The sequence below is a fragment of the Rhododendron vialii genome, chromosome 10a (genome assembly GCF_030253575.1).
Source record: "Rhododendron vialii isolate Sample 1 chromosome 10a, ASM3025357v1".
NCBI classification, from domain to species: domain Eukaryota; kingdom Viridiplantae; phylum Streptophyta; class Magnoliopsida; order Ericales; family Ericaceae; genus Rhododendron; species Rhododendron vialii.
In genome coordinates this window covers 17,623,261-17,632,298 of record NC_080566.1, presented here as the reverse complement: position 1 = coordinate 17,632,298, position 9,038 = coordinate 17,623,261, and the positions used below count along the sequence as shown (strand labels likewise).

The 9,038-nt window shown below is 39.9% G+C and overlaps 1 pseudogene; it reads right to left on the bottom strand.

Annotated features, from left to right (window-relative positions):
• Positions 1-309: 309 nt before the first annotated feature.
• LOC131303692 (pentatricopeptide repeat-containing protein At4g37170-like) lies at positions 310-2,343 on the bottom strand (annotated as a pseudogene).
• Positions 2,344-9,038: the final 6,695 nt, after the last annotated feature.

The window sequence follows — 9,038 nt, the reverse complement described above, 5'->3', positions numbered from 1 at the left end:
AGTGGTGAGATGGTTTACAAAGTTAAGAATTTGCCCAGTGAAAACTGAAAACTGCCTACATAACCTAATTGAGTAATGAGCTTTGAACTTACTACTGTGACACTCAATCATAACATAGGAATCAGGACGTAATCTAGAATTTTCCAGTTCAATAACCGTAAGGGACGTGTCAACTCAAGGACAGTAAGAAACTCTCAAGTCCAACACTGTTTGTCAACATGTCATGACCTCAAACTGATAATACAACAAAAGAAGGGAGAAGAGAAAAAAACTAACATAGCAAATGACTTTGTAATCATACTGTGAAGAAAATCACTTTTGGTTCAGGAGTTCTCTGAACTCGCAACAGCATAGGAGGTTTCAGCTCCGGCTTTGAATTTCATAACTGATCGTTGACACTCAACCTTCATTCAAGGACACAATGTCCTTATTTTTTACTGTAATCTGTTATGTCGGTCTAAAAGTACCAGTTATTTTCTAAATAATTGATGATCTCTACAATCCAATTCTTTACAGCTTCTGAACTCTCGAAATATGCTTTTATTTTCTCATTCCACAAATCCACAGACAGATTTCTGATGCTACGATGAACTCTGGGGTGTACACAGGACATCATTCTGCACAAGTTGACCTGGTTCAAAGATTAAACTACATTTCCAGGCTGACATTGAAGAGAACAGACGCTCTCTGATAGATAATGAATTTACAGGAAACCCATATGCAAAACGTATCCTGCTTTCCCTTTCCATTGGCCACTAGCCTTCATCACCAATAGTCTTTACATGAACATCTTCCATCTTCAAAACAATGGAACCGATTTGAATCCCTCACAATTATTTTCCTCCCAACTATCTTGGATATAAATTTGATGGCCATAGGGCAGTCAACACAAGTTCTTAGATTCTTAAAAACCTTTATTGCCGTCCCCGGAGGAGTAGCTATAATTCCAAATGCAACTGCAAGCTTCTCACTGTGATAGGAAAGATTTTGCTCCTTTTGTTCCTCTTCCACGTCATGCAGCACATTCTCTGTTTGAGGTACATACCCTTCTTCCTTCATCCTCTTCGAAAGATCCCCCAAAAAGTCATTTATTTCCTTGATCTTGGGTGGGATAAGTCTCCCACTACGAACACATGGACCTTTCTCTTGATTTCAATCCAACTTAAACCTGGTTTCTTTACCACCTCCTTGTCATCCATAGTTTTTCTGATCTTCGCCACTTCACTCCATTTACCAGCAGTGGCAGAGATGTTGGCTAGGGTAACATAAGTAGCCGCATTTTCAGGCTCTAGTTCAAACAGTGCTTCTGCAGCTCGTTTAGCCAGTGCAAGGTTTCCATGAATTCTACAACCACCAAGCAAGGAAGCCCACAAAAACTTATCAGGCTTCATGGGCATTTGATCAATCATATCCTCAGCTTCTTTGAACCTTCCAGATCGGCTCAAAAGATCTATCACACATGCATAATGATCTGTTGAATGTTTTAGCCCATGTTTGCATTCTATAGAATGGAAGTATTCAAGCCCTTTATCAACTAATCCAGCATGAGTGCAAGCTGAAAGAACCCCAACAAAAGTAATGTGATCAGGCTTAGTGCCCGATTTGAGTAGCAACTCAAATAACCGAAGAGCCTTGTTGGGTTGACCATGTTGAGAGTATCCATTGATGAGGGAAGTCCACGAAACTAAATCCGGATGAGGCATCAAGTCGAAGACCTTTTTTGCATTGTCAATGTCCCCACACTTCGAGTACATGTGAACAAGAGAACTTGCTGCAAATGAAAAGGGGTTAAACCCAATCCGTGTCATATAGCCATGAACCTGCTTCCCAAGGTCCTCTGAAGTTTCAATTGCACAAGCATTTAGAACCCCAGCAAATGTGAACTCGTTAGGCCTCATACCCGACTTCAAGAAGTCGGAGAACAAAGCAAATCCTTCCTCCCTCCTTCCATCCTCAAAGTATCTGTGAATCATAGCCGTCCACGAAACAACATCCCGATCCACCGTCTTATCAAAAATGTAGCGCGCTTCATCTATATTCCCACATTTTGCATACATATCACAAAGGGAACTCCACACTACAGCGTCCGAATCCAATCCAATACGCATAACATGACAATGAATCTCCTTCCCAATGCCCAAAGCCTGAATGGCAGTAGAAGCAGATAGAGCACTAGAAACCATAAACTTGTTGCACTTAATACCCTTGTATCTTTGCATTACTCTAAACAACTCTAATGCCTCATCTGGCTGGTCATGCCTTACATAACCCGAAACCATCGCAGTCCAAGAAAAGTTGTCTCTCTCAGGCCATCAAACAAGCTCCGAGCTTCCTTAACTCGCCCTGCCTTCGCATACCCAGATATCATAATGTTCCAAGAACACAAATCCCTCTCGCACGTTTCATCAAACACACTGCCGGCTTTGGGCTAAAGCTCAAGAGGCGTAGCCTTAAGCCCCCAAAAATGTCAAAAAATTAGGGCCCCTACTTATTTTAGGACTTAGTATATATGTATTGTTTTGGAGCCCAATTTTAAACTCAGGAAGACATTTTACATTTGGAAAAATGGAACACGGAACGCAGAAAAAAAACAAAAAGGAGGAATAAAAGGTCACGGATCACCAAAATCCCTTGGGCCCTTTAAAATTATTCAGTGTGGTGGGTGCATGAATGCATATTTTTTTCTCCTTAAACACTACTACTCCAGTACTTCTCATTACAAACAAATACTATATCGGAATCAAAATTATTTAGTGTGATCGACTTTTTATTTGATTTTCGTTTACAATTACTAAGGGCCTCACTTTTAAAGATCGTCTTAGGCCTTCAAAATCTCAGAGCCGGCCCTGATCAAACAGTTGTTGTGCATCCACAAGGCTCTCGCATTTACAGTACAAACCGAGCAGGCGGTTCGAAATGAAAACACCCGGTACGAAGCCGAATGATTTCATGTGCGCGTGGACCCTTTTGGCCTCTTTGAGAGCTCGCATTTACGGTCTAGCGTTTCGATTGCTTGTTTCAAGCGCTTTTGTTGGCAGAGAACGTCGATTGCTTCGTTGAATTTGTTGTCTCTCTGTGAGTGGTTTGTGGGTTCGTCCTTGTTTTGAGATTTCAATGGTGGGTTTGGATTGAATTGGGTATGATGGGAGGAAGTGGAGGTCGTCATGTGGAGGTGGAGGAGAGAGGAGGGAGGGTGCGAAATGGGTTTAAGGAATTTATGGAGATAGGATTGTATGTTAGCTCTCATGGTTTCCAGAAGACGGAAGGAAAAAGCAACAGATTACTCCGGTAATAGATACGGACCATACGGTGACGATTGGCCGCCGTCATAGGAGGAAGCATATAGGAGAACTAGTTTAACAAGGTGACTTTTTAGCGCCAGTGTTCTTGAAACCCTTTTTGTTTAAAAATCAGAGGTGCTATTGGTGCCGGCGCGTACAAACCCTTGTTGGGTCTAAAAAATTAATCGGAGTTATTTATTTTGTTTAAAATATTTTATTTACAGTCTCTAAAAAAAACAAATAAGCTCAATCGGATATCGATTAGCACGTCTACAAAACATTAAACTTTGTCTCAGAATTCAAGGCTTGAATTCTAAAGCAAAATTGAATATTTTGTAAACGGCTTTATCGATACCGGATTGAGCTTATTTTTTGTAAGAACGATGAACAAAGTATTTCAAATAAAATGAGTTACTCCGATCATTTATTTGGGGACCCACAAAGGGCGCGCTGGTACAGATTATATATGTGTATCATTATCATTTCTGTTTAAAAATATATGTGAGCTAAAAGTTTGGTTATGAGGATTAAAAAAAAAAAAAACAAAATTAGTTTGGTTATGGGACGAACTAATCTCTAACCACTTTTAAGTGAGCCAATCACAAACTTATCTTGTGTAGCTTAAGTTTTTTAAACTTATAAGTTGGGCGAGCGGAACAGTAGTTTGTTTGAGTTTATTTCAAAAGCTTAATTAACGAGTTTTAAAAAAATGTTTGAGCTTGGTTGCATGTGTATAGCAAATCAAACTCAAACGAGCTAACACGAGCGCGAACTCAAGCGGTTTGAATTGTTTATTGCCCTAAAAATAAGACTACACTTGAACATTGAAAAGGAATGATTAATTAAATACTCTTCCAACAAGCAAAGCAATCTCAGAATGTCAAATGCGGCACGCGATTGTTCACGATGGATTGCTTGCTGACGACACAGGACTGGCAACCTATCCAGCGAATTAAAGACAATCCCCTATAGAGATACCACTAGTGAGTTGTATAGGCAATGTACTTGTAACGACTAACCAACCCCTGGTGAGATACCACTAACTTGCTAACCATTAGTCTAACCATGTGGTTCAGTTTGTTTGCCAAATGGTTGTTCAATAGTCTTCTGGTACCATAAATATTGGCTGACAAATACATTGGATGTTTTCAGTTTTTTATTAGGTTCTTGATAAATTTATCATGAATGAATGAATGTTGGGTAAACTTATGATGAATCATGATTGACCATTTAATTCAATTTTAAATTAATCATGAATTACAGACTTATTTACTAAAAATCCTAGTTTGATTCAATTTATCTCGAATGTTGGTTTGATTGATTTCTAAATTTACCATGAATCACGTTAAATTTATCATAAATGCTTGGGAATTTCTATTTTATCATGAATGTTGGACTCGAGATCCGGTTCTTAAAAAAAAGGTTTCTAAAGTAGGAGTAATTGTATTTCATGTGGAGTTCAAGGGAATTTTCCTAAACTCAAGGGGTTGGTTGCAAAAACAAAAACTTCACATGAGCATATATATACATAGAGTTAGGTTCCGGTGAGGGATCCCTCATTTTATTAAAATGCGGGACTCCCCTTCCCGATTGAATTTCGATGATCAGAGCCACTCAAAGTGATCAGAACGTGATTTTAAGAGTCCCAGTGAGAAATCAGCAAAAAAAATGACCGGGAAGGGCTTCATCCGAGCAGTTTTCATTTTTTTTGCTGATTTATCGCGGGGACCCTTAAAATTACGTTCTGCACACATTGAACGGTTCGGATTTTCAAAATTTGATCGGAAAATGAAAGTCTCTCATTTTAACAAAATGAGGGATCCTTCACTTGAAAATTCCTCTATATATATATGGGTGAAGAGAGAAAGGGGGAGGGTTTGTAGCCGTCAAGAAAGAGGGAGAGAGACACATGGGAGAGAGAAGAGAGGGGAAAAGGAAGGAAAAATGATTGAACATCCTTGAAATAAAACTGTACTGTTAGTAATTCTTAATTTATTTTGGCATAGTTGTCTGTAAAGATCACGTGTTCTTGAATTGGGTTGTTTTGGGGTTTTGAGTAAAGTGGGTTTGGATAATCCTAAAATCAAATAATGAGGTTGTTTTCAATACCTGGGTTGGAATTGGTGGCTAGAAACTCCTAGTTAACTCTTTATGTGCCTGAATTAGTTTTGTACAAGTTGATATATCCTCTCTTGATACTAGAATTGAAGTCCAGTGATGTAAATCATGTATAGTGCTGAATGCAGTTTTAATGATGAAAATAACCTCTATGGTTGTTGTAATTGATTGTTAAGTGCTGATACATGTTGAACATGTGAATTAAGCGCTGGAAAATGTAATTTAGGTCCAGAAATTAGTTTTTATAGACTGAGAACTGATTGTATAATTGCTGAAACTGAAGCTTTGAAGCAGGAAATGATGGTGTAAGTGCTGGAATTACTGATATTAGTGCATAGATGGTCATTCTAGGGCAAAGAACTTTTTTTTTTTTTTTTATCATTAAAATCTTGCCCACAGGGCTACAAAGGCGAAATACAATCACTCAATAAAATAGAAGCAATAAAAGATGGGGGACTAGCCACCCAATTTCTAGGCAGAAGGCTCCCGAGAGATTTGGATGCAACCAAGTGAGCCAACCCATTGGCTTCCCTCTTCACCCACTTGAAAGAAAAACCCCCACTTTGCTTCATACGCCTGATGTCTTGGACCACTGCCCCGACTTCCCACGGTGGAACCAACTCAGAAACACTAAGCTTTATAGCTAATTGATTATCCGATTCAATCTCTACTTCAAACAGGCCCAAAGAACTTGCCATCCCACAAGCGAGCCGAATGGCTAGGAGTTCTCCTTGAAGAGAGCTTGTGACTTTAGCAAAAATCACATGGCCATCAATCAACTTGCCTTCCCAATTACACACCACAGCGGCAGGGTTAAGCTACACAAGATAAGTTTGCAGAATAAAGAAGGTGCTACGACAGCCACTCTACTCAAATAGCAATTCAAATCTTTATTCTGCAAACTCTCCACCATTTGAGAAGTCCACTTAATCACCGCGTGTGGGGGTCCTTGAGCCCCCGTCCACTGCACATTACAACCAAACCATACCGCACGGACCCAGCTACAAGAGAAAAGAAGGTGCTCGATGGTCTCCTCGTGTTCACCACAAATGGGACAAGATTTTGACACCCCACATTTCCTTCTCACCAGATTTTCTTTGGTAGCCAGGCTATTGCTACAGGCCCTCCACCAGAAATGACGAATCTTATGCGGGATCTCCAATTTCCATATTGATTTCCACATATTTATATGGGGAACAAAGGAAGAGGATGGCTGAGGACTCCTAGCTTGACTTAAACCTTGCATTGCAACACGGTACCCGATTTCACAGAATATCCTCCTGTTGGAGTATGATGCCACACAAGGTTATCCTCCCTCTCAAATAGTGTTAGCGGAATGGAAGTAATTGCCTGCACCTCGGCCTCTGAAACAGCTTGGCCTAACTTATCCTTTTCCCAACATTTCTTTTCCTTATTAATAACATCTACCACCCACATTATATCACTACCATTAGGCCTGGAAGATGACACCTTAAAAGCTGGCATAGAAGGAATCCACTTGTCTTCCCAAAACTTCACATTCCCCCCATCCTGAATTTGCCACCTAAGTCCTTTTGCCAATAGATCCCTGCCGTGAAGCAAACTCATCCAAATCCAAGAAGCTCTACTTCCCCTTTTAGCTTCAAGAAAGGAGCAAGAAGGAAAATAAAGCCCTTTTAAAATTCTACCCCAATAAGATTGAGGGTTAGACAGAAGTCTCCAACTCTGCTTCGCAAGCAAGGCCTCGTTCATGGCTCTATAATCTCTGAACCCTAAACCTCCCTCATCCTTCGTTTGAGTCATCCTTTCCCAGTTATTCCAATGAATCCCCTTCCTCTCTGGGTCTCCTTTCCACCAAAAATTTGATACAAGAGAGTTCAACTTTTCACAAATCTTCTTTGGCAACAAAAAACAAGACATAGCATAACTACAAATTGGTTGAACTTCAGACTTGATCATAATCTCTTTGCCCCCAAATGACATTTGATTCAACTTCCATCTTTGCATCTTGCAAAGGGACTTCTCAATGATAAAGGAATAGGCTTCGGCTTTAGACCTACCCCAGAAAGATGGTAGGCCTAGGTACTTTGAGTCCATCTTCATCAAGGGCGCTTCGAGGTAGTTACAGAATAATTGCTTGTCATTGTCTATCATATTCGAAGAGAAAGCAACACCTGATTTATCGAAATTTACGCACTGTCCCGAAGCTCTCCCATATTTTCTAATAATGCTCTTAATGACATTGCAATTGCTAAGCTCTGCCTTCAAGAACAAAAGGGCATCATCTGCAAAGAAAACATGAGAAAGAACAGGACAATGATGATTAAATTTGATCCCGGAGATCAAGTCTTCCTCCCTAGCTTTAGTGATCATTCTGGAAAGCACATCTTTAACCAGCACAAACAAATAAGGCGAGAGAGGATCTCCTTGTCGTAAGCCTTGTTGGGGTTCAATCCTTGCTCTTGCCTCCCCATTCACAAAAATTGAGAAATTAATTGTCGAGATACATTGGATCACCCACTTGACCCATTTTTCATGAAAGCCCATTTTGAGGAGAAGAGCTTCCACAAAATCCCATTCCACTCTATCATAGGCCTTATTGAAGTCCAATTTAAGAGCCATATAGTCATCGCACCCCTTCTTCTTCATTTTCAAAAAATGAAAGGCCTCATGAGCCACAATCACATTATCCTGAATTTGACGACCAATAACAAAAGCCGATTGATTGGGGGAAATAATCTGCTAGAGAATGCCCTTTAGTCTATTTGCCATAACCTTAGTAATGACTTTCATTGCGAAATTACACAGACTAATTGGCCTGTATTGACCTAAAGTCTCAGGAAAGGAAACCTTAGGAATAAGGACAATATTAGTCTGATTGAGCTCTTTCAGCATGAAGCCATTGTTGAAAAATCTCTGAACCGCTTGACACACTCCCTCTCCCACTTTTCCCCAATAGGACTGGAAAAAGAAACCAGGGTAGCCGTCAGGTCCAGGAGCTTTTAAGGAGCCAAGATCAAAAGCTCCCTTTTTGATTTCCTCCACTGATACTTCCTTGATCAATCTCTCATTCATCTCACTCGATATACAATTCTCCACCACTGACAAAACCTCTGAGAAATCCCTCCTTCCAGAATGGGTGAATAAGTTAGAGACGAAATCCTTAATAAGCTCATTGATTCCTTCATCGTCCTCTATCCAAGTCCCATACTAGATTTTATCTTGATAACCTGGTTCCTTTGTCTTCTCTGATTGATTGTGGCATGGAAAAAAGCTGAATTCTTATCTCCATATAACAGCCAATTGATTCTAGATCTCTGATGTAGGGCCATTTCTTCTCTAAGCAACAAAACCTCCATTTCCTTGATAGTATCTCTTTCCTCATTGAACGTATCAACAGAAAAAGGGGTAGCTTGAAGAACTTTGAGTTTCTCCTGTAGCAACTTTAATTTTAGTTTATCCTTTCCAAACACTAGTTTACTCCACTTTAGCAGTTCTCCTTTACATTTCTTCAGCTTCTGAACTAATCCATACAATGCAGACCCACCTTGATCCTCATCCCAAGCTCTGCTAACAACTTGAATGCACTCCGGATGTGTGGCCCATTTGGATTCAAACTTAAACTGGAACGGAACCTTTTTTAATTGAACTTTAAATATC